The sequence below is a fragment of the Acartia tonsa genome, chromosome 12, assembly GCF_053477335.1.
Source record: "Acartia tonsa isolate MP-2025a chromosome 12, ASM5347733v1, whole genome shotgun sequence".
Lineage (NCBI taxonomy): Eukaryota > Metazoa > Arthropoda > Copepoda > Calanoida > Acartiidae > Acartia > Acartia tonsa.
This window is the reverse complement of record NC_137271.1, coordinates 12,020,114-12,032,836: the sequence shown is the minus strand read 5'-3', so window position 1 is coordinate 12,032,836 and position 12,723 is coordinate 12,020,114. Positions and strand designations below refer to the sequence as shown.

The following is a 12,723-nucleotide window of genomic DNA, read 5'->3' as shown; positions in this document are numbered from 1 at the left end:
TTCCTATAAAACAAATGATGTCATACAATAATATGTCCAATGAAAGCGTATACACCGTATAATACACAGACTAGATTACCAATGGCAGGGTCAGTATACATTTTAATTGACCAATGGTAGGCCAGTATGACGACATTTCTTATAGGCACTATAAAAAGCTACCCTATATATTTTACTATATTCTTTAGTAGAATTGGACGTCCGTACATATCCTATTTATAGAGTATCTACGCTACCACTTATAATTTCAGGAATATACCTTGAAGATTAATATTTTATTTAAATAGGGCAGCACAGTGGATTGCAAAGTAAATCCAGGTCAATGCACCAAGGAACAGGGCCAACTATTTTAAAAAACAATAATATCAACAGTTCTTATATTAACTTATAAATAATTGAATCTTTCTTGTCAATATTCTGTTCTGAATTGTACGATCAATTAAGTTTAACTTGGTTAAATAGTTTATATTAGACATCAGAAAATAATATTAGCAGTGTCGCATCTAACCTTTAAATTTAAACTTTAGGGACAGATATAGATCTTAACTGACAAGCAAAAAAAAACCTTACTAATCTATATTTTGCTTTTGCAATAATTAAAACCCAAACCCCATTCCCCCGAATAAAAGAAATACAAACTTTAAATCATGCAATCTAATTATAAAAGTTGATAATTTTGATTCATGAAATTTATAAATAACTCAAGTGCATTCAGTTTTTAAGGAGAAATTTAAAAAATTGAAAAGAAAATTTTGGTTCAATTAGTGAAGAAAATAACATGAACATATTTTATATTTTTTTGTAGGTACTGTCAAAAATACTGAAAGATATTTTTATTTAGGTATTATATATCTTTTTTTAATTGTTGATAAACAAGATCTTTTTATTTTTCCTAACGTTTTCTTAATAGTAGACTAAAACAAGCTAGATAGATTGAATTGATAGATGTTTAGACAACCCTACATAAAATCAGAGCATCATATTTTATTTGAGATTAAATTTGCTTCAGCTAATTTGTTCAAAATATAGCCTTTTTTCATCTGTTTGTCCATAGTTATGTGTATGTTATTAAGAATTTTGACAAAATAGATATACAATTTTTTTTGTTTTACTTGTCAACCAATAAATGGTTGGCCTAAATCCTGCTTAGTTAAAGCAATTCAAATGCATAGCACAATTTCAAATTTATTATTATTTAGTTGATAAAAGACTTTATAAATTCGCATGGCTTTGGCTACAACATCAACATTAAAATACTTTTATTGAAGGCTATTGTTCCAATTTTGCCTTTTGAAAAAATTATCTTTTCAAACAAAAAATCTACTTTCATTTTCAATACCCCACCAGCTTATGAGAGTTGCCTCTAGAGGCCTGTAGGAGTGCAGCCGTTTGTTTACTTAGAAATCAATATTATTATCGACTCTTATCAGTAAGTTTATTTGCTTACTATGGCATATATAATTTAATTGGAAGTTGGAACTTTCATAAAACTTTGAAAAACAGAATATATATGTTAATAAGTTTTCCAGTATGGTTTGTAAACCGATCAATATTCGCTGGATTACAACCAGTTCTCAGCCATACAGAAAATTCATACAAGACATCGAATTACAGACAATTCTAAACAAATAATAAAATCAAATCATAGAATTAATACCAGATTCTTAATTTTATAATTTTTAATTTTACTGCCTGCGGAAAGCTGTCTATAATACGATGCGATAAATATCTATTACAAGTCAGTAGACGCCAGAGAAGAAGAAACATTACCACTTTTCATGTGTTAACTTCACCATAAGTGAAAAAAAAATAAAGAAAAAGGAGCAGATTAGTTTATCTGCCGTGGTCCTATCATTCCCTGAAAATTTTAAATTTCAAACTCTGAAACTTTATTGGAAACTTATATTCATTTTGTTATAAAATGCATTTTTGGAAGTTTGATGTATGTAAACTTAAAAGTACAAAGCGAAGCTTTTATAAAAACCATAGCAATTAGCATGGATGTGACTGTAGATCTGACCAATATCAGGCTTTATATATTTTCCATCATCTACAGTGGTAGGGCCTTTTGTTAGTCCAGCAAGATCTTGCAAACCACTAAACTGATGAATATTCATTTTAGGGTTACATCAAATTTGTCATTGGAGATATTTAGGATATTTTTCTTTCCAATCACATCCCCCCACATGTAGTTCAAAACCCTTAAAAGCTAGGGGTAAAGTAGATAATAACAAGTCTTAACACATTTAATGAAAAGTTTCTATGAAAGTGAAGTGAAAAGTAATTATTTGATAAGTTCGTGAATAAAAATACCTATATGTTCAGTATAATTTGGGTTGACTAACATCAATGATTTAGGAGAAAGCATAACCTCTCTTTAAAACTATTTGGGGTCCTAGGACAAACGCAGGAGATTCAAACGTCAGAGTGGACAAACGCAGGATGGGCACTTAACCTAACCTATCCTATTTTAACCAAATTTTAGGTTTTTTAAATGCCTTACCCATGCAGGGGGCTTTTTAAATATATTCATAACCTAACCTAGCCTGTACAAAAATACTTTCTTAAATTAATGTTTTAACACTCCTGCGTTTGTCCACTCCGACGTTTTGGACTCCTGCGTTTGTATTATAGAAATAAAATCTGTAATACACAATTTATTCCCAGTTTTCCAAATGTCTAATCTATGATTAGACAAAATCGATTAACTAGGGGATTTTCCATTGGCTATATTTGGCCCAGACACTACACTGTAGACAGGGAATCACAAATTTTCAGGCGTAAATGGATGGGATTTGTAAAACTATTTATATCTAATTTAGTTAAAGGCTAATAATAATCAAACTTATCATTTTGTTTTGTAAAAAATATGCTTTTCATAGAGATTTCAAGCTTCTTTATAAAAAGATATTATATTTATTTCGAGTCTTTTTCAACATCAATCATTCTTTGTGTAATTTAAAAACACTAATACATGCACAGAAAATAAAAAAATAGTACCAACCAATCCTTGAATTACATGTTAAGAATTCTACTCTAACCCACACCTTTTTATACAATACTCAATACTAAGGAGCAGTCGCTAATTTAAACAAATTATGAAAATAAATAATATAGAAATACAACATTTTTAGAGTTAAGGATGTTGTCCAAATATTTAACTGAAATGCAAAATAAATTATCCATTTTTCTCTGTAATGAAATGAAGTCAACAGTATTTCCAAGAGTTCTTTTTATTTATTGTAATTCCCTTATCATTATTCAATAAAATATTTTTAAAGGTGTACAAAAGATTTAAGACGTATTTAATGAATATGTTTATCTGTTAAAAAAAGAGAGATTTTGATAGAAAAGCTATTCTATAACTAGGGTAGAATAACCAACTATCGAACAGATAGTTAAAACTATCAAAATTCTTATACTTATGTACATAATTATCCTTGTTTTTTTTTAAATAAAAAGCTATGCAACCTTAACTAAGTTATTTGATATTTTACAAGTTAGCATTTTTATTTCATTATCATGAATTAAATTTATGCTCGTAAAAAGAGTTTATTATACCTTATTATGTGTATAAAGTCGCAAGAAAAGAACTTCAGTAAAGTTGTTAATACAAATTAATTTACAAAATTAAAATCTTCGAAAACCAGAAAACAAAAGGTTAGAAAGACACATACCAAAATTCTGGATTAATTGATACGTTTCTCCTGTGAGATAACTTTTAAAAAGTGAGTTTCAACTAATTTATATAAAAAAGAAACGTTTTGGTCGTGTCAATAATTTACATTTTTCGTGCTGCAATGTGCCCTAAGAAAAATAAATTGATTTGACGAGCGTGGATGAAAGGTAAACAATAAACATGTGATATTAAAAGATCAATGCCTGACATTTATACTTTGTAAGTACAGTAAGATTTTTTATCTTACGTCAGGGATCTTAGAGGATAAGACAATGACCGATAAATTAATGCTTCAGAGAATTTATTGTCTTATAGAGTAGCTGTGCTACGAAACAATTTTACAGAAAATAGTACAAAAAATATACAAATTATGTAGTCCAACTGTTGTTCATCATGATATCCATGTGAGATGTTACCTCTCATATTGCATAACAACTTTTATCTTTTTTCGTTTCAAAGATTTTTTAAATCTTTTTTTAGGGGAAAATGAGGCTAGGCATAACATTAACAATTCTGCATAATTAAGGCAATTTAGCAATTTAACATAGATGATTAGGAACTTTATTTGAAAGTCAAACTGTATCAATTTATCTACAAATTAACGGAGTAAATTATATACTGGATATTTTTTGGTGTGGAGAATCTTCACAAAGCAACAGCCATATATCTTTAATAGCAGTCGAGGAAATCATGTTTCCAGTTAACATAGCTGCCAGACAGACTTATGGAAAGATGGGCGCTAGAGCGGACAAACGGGTATTTGAAATTATCAGGGCTCGGCAGCCGCGCCTCAGCAGCGCATAAGCCTCAAAAATAGTGACTAAGCTACTAAAAAGACTATTTTAAAAACCTACCTTGTTTCCAACTTTGTATGTTTGAATCTCAAGGCCGGGCAAACCTACCTAAATATTAATAAGATTTTGATTTTAAATATAATCAGAGGTGGATTCTTAAAAAAAATTTGCCCCACTAATCGCTTAGTGGGGCAAAATTGTTTTAGTAAAAAATCCTCCAAAATCACAAATAAAAAATCTACAAAAATAATAACCCTTCTATGATTATGTTTAATTTTTGTAGATTTTTAATGTGATTTTGGTGGATTTTTTACGAAAACAATTTTACCCCACTAAGCGATTAGTTGGGCAATTTTTTTAAAGAATCAACCTCAGGTTTATCTTAGTTACTGAGGATATTGTTTTAATGACACTTGATTTAGGAATAAACAGTGACAATATTAGGTGCATTTATATTAAAAACAAGGCCTTTTTTATACTTAAATCCTTTCCCCATTTTTCTTTTTAAAAAAATGAAAAAAAGCGAGGATGCTATCCCTAACACCCGTGGGGCTAACCCCAGTATATAACCTTAAAAATTAAATTGAAATATTGTAGTCTATATTACATAAACACTTCACATCTGCTCTTTTAAAAACTTTGTCCGTAATTGAATCCACGACTTTTTGTACTTATTTATGGATGTTGTCATTCTTGTTAAGATTATACTACTAGCGCAACCCTAAATAACACTTACCTAAATGCTTTTAAAACCCAACAAAAATTAGAAAACTTGACTTCCTCCCTGTCACAACTGATCTGTTTCTTGGGTCTTAACTCTAAGGTGAGAGACTTGCTTCTAGCCTGCAGTGACTGGTGAAGAATAGCCAGTGTGAACTTAAACACTCTGAAAATAAAAACATAAATTAAATTTAATTAGGTTATACAATTGTCATGTTTTTTTTTACGAGAAATAATCAATTTTCAGAATCTAAAAGCAACGGTTTTCTACATTCAGAGCTGTAGAAATGTTAGAATAGTAAAATTGATTTACAATCTTGAAGATTCTTGTTGCAATTGGGTATAATTTCTTAAGAGTTTCATGACTCAACTTATTGAGAATGAGATTGTCATCCTTGTTTAATTTAAAGACAATTTAGAAAACGGACGCACTACATATTTATTTTATCAATATGATTGACAGAATAGAAACAAGGCCTTTTAAACATTATAAATTATTCATCATTGTTTTAAACTAAAGTATAAATTGTCTTGTATTATTCTAGAAGCGCAGTTACTATAGCTAGAGTATTTTCGGTTTGTTCTTACTGTCAAAAATAATTTTTCTCTTTAGCGGTTGTTGAAAATTTAAATGTCATTTTAAAATGTCATCTTCAGTGATTAATTGAAAATTAATTTTTCCTAATTTTTTTTTATCACAATTGCCTTCTATTAGGTTCTAATTGACCTTGATAATATTACTTGATTTTAGAATAATTGCTCTATCCTATATACTAAAGTAACAAGATCCTGGTCAGGTTCTCGGCTATATGTATCTAAACCCCCTTGGAAATACTGTACATTGAAAAAAGTAACCCCACCCAAAAGAAAGGTTTTAAAAATGGAAAATCACCATGTACTGAAGGGATAAATTCTTTATATTAATGAGTCAATTTTCAGCTGAAGTATACAAATTCAAATCAAAATCTTAAAAAACAATCAAATCAAACTCAAAATTTTGTCAAGGGTTAGCACTTCAATAAAAGGAAAAAACGTTTATAAAAAAAAAGTAGATATTGTAGAATAGCTTAGAGTTAGAATGCTTAATTACTATGAAAATACGTTGAATTTTACGATCATTTGAATCGACTAACATGCCCTAATTATAATGTAGCTGCGCTACTAGAAATAGTTTTATGTTTTTGTTTAATTTAGTTAAACTAAGTTTGAACAGGGTCCTTATTTATTCATTGACATGCACACATGGATAATGTGGCACAATAAAATCCAATACAATATGTTTTAATCAAGGACAGTTATGTCCTTATGTAGCGCATCCATAATAATAATTAATAGATCACTGGAATTTTTTTGTTAGATTTTAGCACTTGGATATTGGGCACGAAAGATTAAGACAAAAAATTATTATCAAAATAATTTTTTTAATCTATTAAAATCAAATTTTGAAGCGTAGCAACTCTAAACATGTTCATCCGTTTATCTGACCCAGTCCACAGCTAGCTTAAGCCAGGTACAGGTTTACCTGAGCACGCCAAAGAAACTGACTAGCAGGGGTGTTCTAGGAAGGCATTGTGAGTTCATAACCACTCTTACTTAAATCGTAGCTGTAGCTTCCCTACTATGATTTTTTTCAAAATACATTTTCTTGGCTGCTGGGTTTCAATTTTTCTTTCATGAAATGAATTGTTTGTTTCAGTGAGCTAGTTTACAAAGTTTAAAGAGCAAATCTATCTGTTAACTGGATATCTCAGTAATATAATCCAATCCATCAATGAAAAATGATATAAGAATTCATATTCTTTTACTAATTATAAAATTTTAAAGTAGATACTTTCAAGGTTATATAATTTACATTTAGGCTAATAAACCATCCTTATTTTTAATTTAATTGATGAAAGCAATGGTCAGATATGTATCAGATTGTCCCAGAATATTTCTGAGACAATTCTGAAACACCTAGTATATTTTTCAATTCTCTACTGCAAATTATATCTTTGAAGTCAAAGATAAATAAGATTATTTTAAACTTGATCATCTAAACTATAATATGTCTGAAACAAGTAAACTGAAATAATCATAACACAACAAGAACAAACTTCTTAGTAGAAATTATATTTTGATTTATTCAAGCCTTCTCAATTTTGATCATTTGAGAGTTACTGACTGGTAATATCAGTACATGTTTAACAATAGATCAGATAATTGACTCAAATTACATTAATAATTGATACCAGAACCAATTTCTTGTTGGTTGAACAAATTATTAAAGAAGGTCTCTTCTTTTTTAAAATCTGATAAACTAATTCAGATGATCTATACAGACCTGCATTTTTCTATCTTTGGAATCTTGCAGTCAAACAAATATTACAATTGCATTTCTGCTCCGTTTTATCATCTGAACAGGTACTTCTTTGCAGAATAAGATCTTTATTATTAGGCTAGCAAGTAATTCAGTTAAATTACCAGTATTTTTTGGCAGTACTTAAGATATTTCAACAAGTACTGCATTTGCCAGTTGGAAACACAGGGTTGTTAATGTTATAGTTCACATTCACTAAATATACAGAAGCTCCCAAATGATTAGAATTGAGAAGGCTTGAATAAAGCAAAATATAATTTCTACTAAGAAGTTTGTTCTTGTTGTGTAGTATAGCTCTAACCGCGCGTTTTTTGAGAAATAAACATACCATGTAAACTATTTCAGTATCACCTACTCTCATTATTTTTTTTGCCACAATGGACACAGACCATGCCATATTTGCCTGTTAGTGTAAGGATTTTTTCAGTTTACTTGTTTCATATTATAGTTTAGATGATAAGTTTAAAATAATCTCATCTATCTTTGAAGATATAATTTGCAGGCTTGAATAAATCAAAATATAATTTCTACTAAGAAGTTTGTTCTTGTTGTGTTATGATTATTTCAGTTTACTTGTTTCAGACATATTATAGTTTAGATGATTAAGTTTAAAATAATCTTATTTATCTTTTACTTCAAAGATATAATTTGCAGTAGAGAAATTAAAAATATACTAGGTGTTTCAGAATTGTCTCAGAAATATTCTGGGACAATCAATACAGATTCACCAGGCTTTTATCATTGCTTTCATCAATTAAATTAAAGATAAGGATGGTTTATTAGCCTAAATGTAGATTATATAAACTTGAAAGTATCTACTTTAAAATTTATAATTAGTAAAAGAATATGAATTTTTTTATTATTTTTCATTGATAGATTGGATTATATGACTAAAATATCCAGTTAACAGATAGATTTGCTCTTTAAACTTTGTAAACTAGCTCACTGAAACAAACAATTCATTTCATGAAAGAAAAATTGAAACCCAGCAGCCAAGAAAATGTATTTTGAAAAAAATCATAGTAGGGAAGCTACAGCTACGATTTAAGTAAGCGTGGTTATGAACTCACAATACCTTCCTAGAACACCCCTGCTAGTCAGTTTCTTTGGCGTGCTCAGGTAAACCTGTACCTGGCTTAAGCTAGCTGTGAGTCCTTAACGTAAATTTGCTGCATTTTTTATATTAAAGAACGATTTGAAAATTTATGGCTTTCTTACGACAAAACTATCGAGAATGTTATGATTATTAAAGGAGGAGGTAAGTTGTGCCAAAATTCCGTAGCTGTGTGGGTTTTAAGAATTTAAAATTGAAGTAGAACTCTAAATTTTTTATGGTAGTTTCTCTAATATAGTACATATCCACGTTATACCCCATTAAAGCAACTGCCATGGCAAATTTTAGAGTTCTACTTCTATTTTAAATTCTTAAAACTCTCACATTTACGGAATTTTAGCACAACCTACCTCCCCCTTTGTTAACGTCTGCTAAAATATGCTGTTTGCGCTACTTATTTGTATGAATAAATAACCAGGGATCTAAAGGGATAAGACAATGGCCGATAAATTGATGTACATCCCCAATGATGATGCACAAAATTACCCCTTCTGTAGATTACAATTAGTGGTTGAAACGTTGAATCAAAATACACTAAAGTCCCCAAAGTTGTTAAGCCAAGGAATAAGAAAACTGTATAATAAAAGATTGGGGACTAGTGTAATAAAATTAAACAACCCATTGCCCCTCTCTCTCTCTCTCTCTTTGATGAATCACATTAGGATATTAAGATTTAAGAGCTTGCTAAAATGAAGATAGTTTAGGTTTTTATAAAAACATACTTCATTGCAAAAAATACAAAATGCTGAATATACTAACAAAAATTTGATTGACTTAAGCAAATACTTAAGTTGGCAAATATTGTTTTGCTAAGTGCCAATTATAAAGTTATAACAAAGTTGTCATGCACGTCATTCGTTTGTACATTTTCTTACATAGCACTTGATAAATAAATGCTTTGATTGTTGTTTTTAAAGATATTTTTATATTGGGGGCTTGGCCATTAGGTTGTACAAACGGTCATAACACGAAACAGTGATCTTTTAAAAATCATGTAAATTAAGTATGTTTAGGGTCAAGCGGGGCATTAACCGGTAAGGGGCATTACCGGTAATTTTTTACCCACCTTCAGAAAATGACATTTTTCTCCATGTTCTAATCGACTGACAGAAAAAAACACAAAACCAAATTTGTTCCTTATTAAATTGCCTACAAAAAAGTATAAAATGAAATTTTTGTGAGATGAATTTTAAGGGTACTTTTTGGGTCTCAAAGTCGGACGAAATTTTTTTTTTTTCAAAAATTTTTTCACCTAGGTGTATAAAGATCGACCTACACAAAAATTGGTAAGACCTAGAACTGATCCGTAAAAACCTTTTGAACTAAGAATTGTCCACTCTTTCTAAATCCGTTGAGAGCTTAAATGTAGAGTTAATATTTTTTTCAAAAATGACCAAAGTTCGTGCGGGGTATTTTTCGGTAACGTCGAAAAAAAAATTAAAATTCGATTTTTAAGATCAATTTTCAGGTTTTCTTTGGTAAAATCTAAAATTCAATATGGGCTTTTTAAGAATTAGGCCAAAAAGTGAATAGAGCAGGTTTTTTTATATAAAAAAAATAAAATTTTATTTTTTAAGAAAATTTTTGTGAAAAAAAAATCGAAATTTCTCGTCTTTAAAAAAAAATGATTTTTGACATAGAAGGAATAGTCCGATCTTTATGAAAATTTTTATGGATAATCCCTATAACCTATACTAATTATGATTATTTATGTTTGACTGGCCGTTTGGCCGTTTTTCATCGATTTTTTTTAGGTTGAAAAGACGTTACCCACAATGCCCCACCGTGGGGCATTTATCGGTAATTTCTTTGAGTCCAATTATGACAAACTTTTAAAAGTCCTAGGATAACGTCCTATTAGGACCTGATAGTCCTTTCCGTAAGCTTTCTAATGGTCTTGGTCCCATTTTAAAATATTAATATTTACCCCATTTTTTTTTCAAAAAACCGAAAAAATTACCGGTAATGCCCCGCCTCACCCTATAAATTTTTCTCAAAAAACGCGCGGCTAAATTTTTCAAAATTTGATCAAATGTTGGATAAAAATGCATAAAACGCGATATTTGTTGTGATTAAATAAACATCTATTTAGATTTAAGGTTTTTTTTATCACTGCGTTGTACAAATAGTTACAGAGTCACGGAGTGAGGGAAACAAAGGGAGTAGGTTATTATTATTACTTAAATCCCCTTCAAATAGCTAAAAACCTGCCTCAGAGCCACTAAAATGTTTTTCTATAAATGTATTTTTTATAAAGAAGTTTTATGGGTTACATTTCAGATATTCAAAGCTAATATTCTTTGGTAGCTTTGCTAATTTGTATTGTACTAGCGGCTTCGCCCCTAGCTTCTAGGGGCTATGCCACAAGAGGTAATCAAAATTTTTTTTGGGCGAACTTCGTAAAAGGACCAAGGAAATCTTCAGCAAAAAAAAGGACCAAGCAATCTTTTTGCGAGGTTGGGGGTGTCCCACCCTCCAAGAAAATAGCCTAAAACCATCACAGGACCAGTAGGTATATTTCCTGAAGAGTAGAATCCAATCGGTTTAGTGGTTACCGAGATCTTAAGGGACGGACAGACAGACAGATGGACAGACAGACAGACAGACGGACGGACAGACAACATACTACTTTGTATTATAGATATCTAAGTTAATTTGTTAATGTTGTCTTGTGTTAATGAAAATTAATTATAATTTATTGTAAATAATAGAGGAATTGTTAGGGTAATTATAATCTATTACATTATAATCTATTCTACTTTGTATTATATTTAGATAGACTAACATGAAGTAGAATGCTTTTTCTAAGAAAAAAGTTGCAAAGCTACACTATGAGTCATTTAAATAGTTGAATATGCTTTAAAGAGATATTTAAAAATGGTGCTATCATAAATTTTTGAACCTCATATACATCCGATATCTTCATATAAAATTATAGAATTACAGGAGGAATAGTAAATCATTTATGCCTAACACGGGGTAGGGGGGGGGGCTGAACCTCTGGAGCTATACTATACCCAGTATAACCTAAATTAATCTAGAGTTAAACACCAATAAACGAAAAACTACCACCCCCTTAGTTTCATTTTTTAAATAAGGGGAGTTAGTTTTTGTGCTCGATAAGACAATTTGAGGGAAACCGTCACTTATTTGAAACATTTTGCGAAAGGTACACATTCAACGTCTTAAAGAACAATTAAATGAATGTTTTTTGTCTGTATATTGAATAATTTATTGATTAAGGATATTTTTCTCCTCCTAATATAAAGACGCAGTTTGAATTCATCTTTTTTAGTGGCGCAGCTCTTCTATAACTCAGATATGTAGATGTTTGTTTGTTTGTCTGTTTGTCTATGTGCCTGTTTGTTCCGAAGGATCTCGCTAACCGCTAAATCGATCGAGTTCTCCTTAACAGGGTAGTTTCTCATATGTCCCGGGAATAGCTATTACTATTTTGGGGAACGGTACCACCCCACTACCCTCCCCAGAGAAATTGACAAAAATAAATTAAATAAAAAACGCCGCCCTGCGGATAAATTTTGCAATTAGCTAAAAACATAACTAACACCATCCATCGGCGAAATTGTCTAAAATAAGACAATTAAAACTAACGTATGAATTTATCTACAATAACTGTCAATACCTATTCCTTTTTTCTCCTGTAAGTATTTTTCAGAAAAATGTTGTTATTGCTATGCTACTTGTGAACATAGTTGTTTTTGTAAACTTTTTCTTTAATTTCATGCTTAAAAATGTTATTTTAAAAGTTTAAACATTAAATATTTAAACAACAAAATATCATTATTAAAACTGAAATGAATATTCTAAATCGTAAAAAAAAACAATCACCACTATCGAATACGTTGTGGTATTAAAAACCTTTTGATTGCATAACCTTTTTAGGAAGACCTAGCACTAGATGTTAATAAGTGTTGTATCTAATAGAACAGAGCATTTCCTTAAATCTTATTATCTCTAAAGATAAAATAACCTCTGAACCGATATACCTACTGGTCCTGTGATGATTTTAAGCTATTTTCTTGAGGGGGGGCACAGT

The 12,723-nt window shown here is 30.0% G+C and overlaps 1 protein-coding gene across 3 annotated transcripts in view; it reads right to left on the bottom strand.

Moving 5' to 3' along the window:
• Positions 1-12,723, bottom strand: part of Eaat2 (Excitatory amino acid transporter 2) — a 61,059-nt gene that overhangs the window by 31,043 nt on the left and 17,293 nt on the right. For all 3 annotated transcript variants that reach the window (XM_080178991.1, XM_080178990.1, XM_080178992.1), the window contains exons 2-3: positions 5,210-5,359; positions 4,534-4,581 (exon numbers count right to left, since the gene is read on the bottom strand). The gene's annotated coding sequence lies outside the window, so the exon portion shown is untranslated. The remainder of the gene's footprint in view (positions 1-4,533; positions 4,582-5,209; positions 5,360-12,723) is intronic.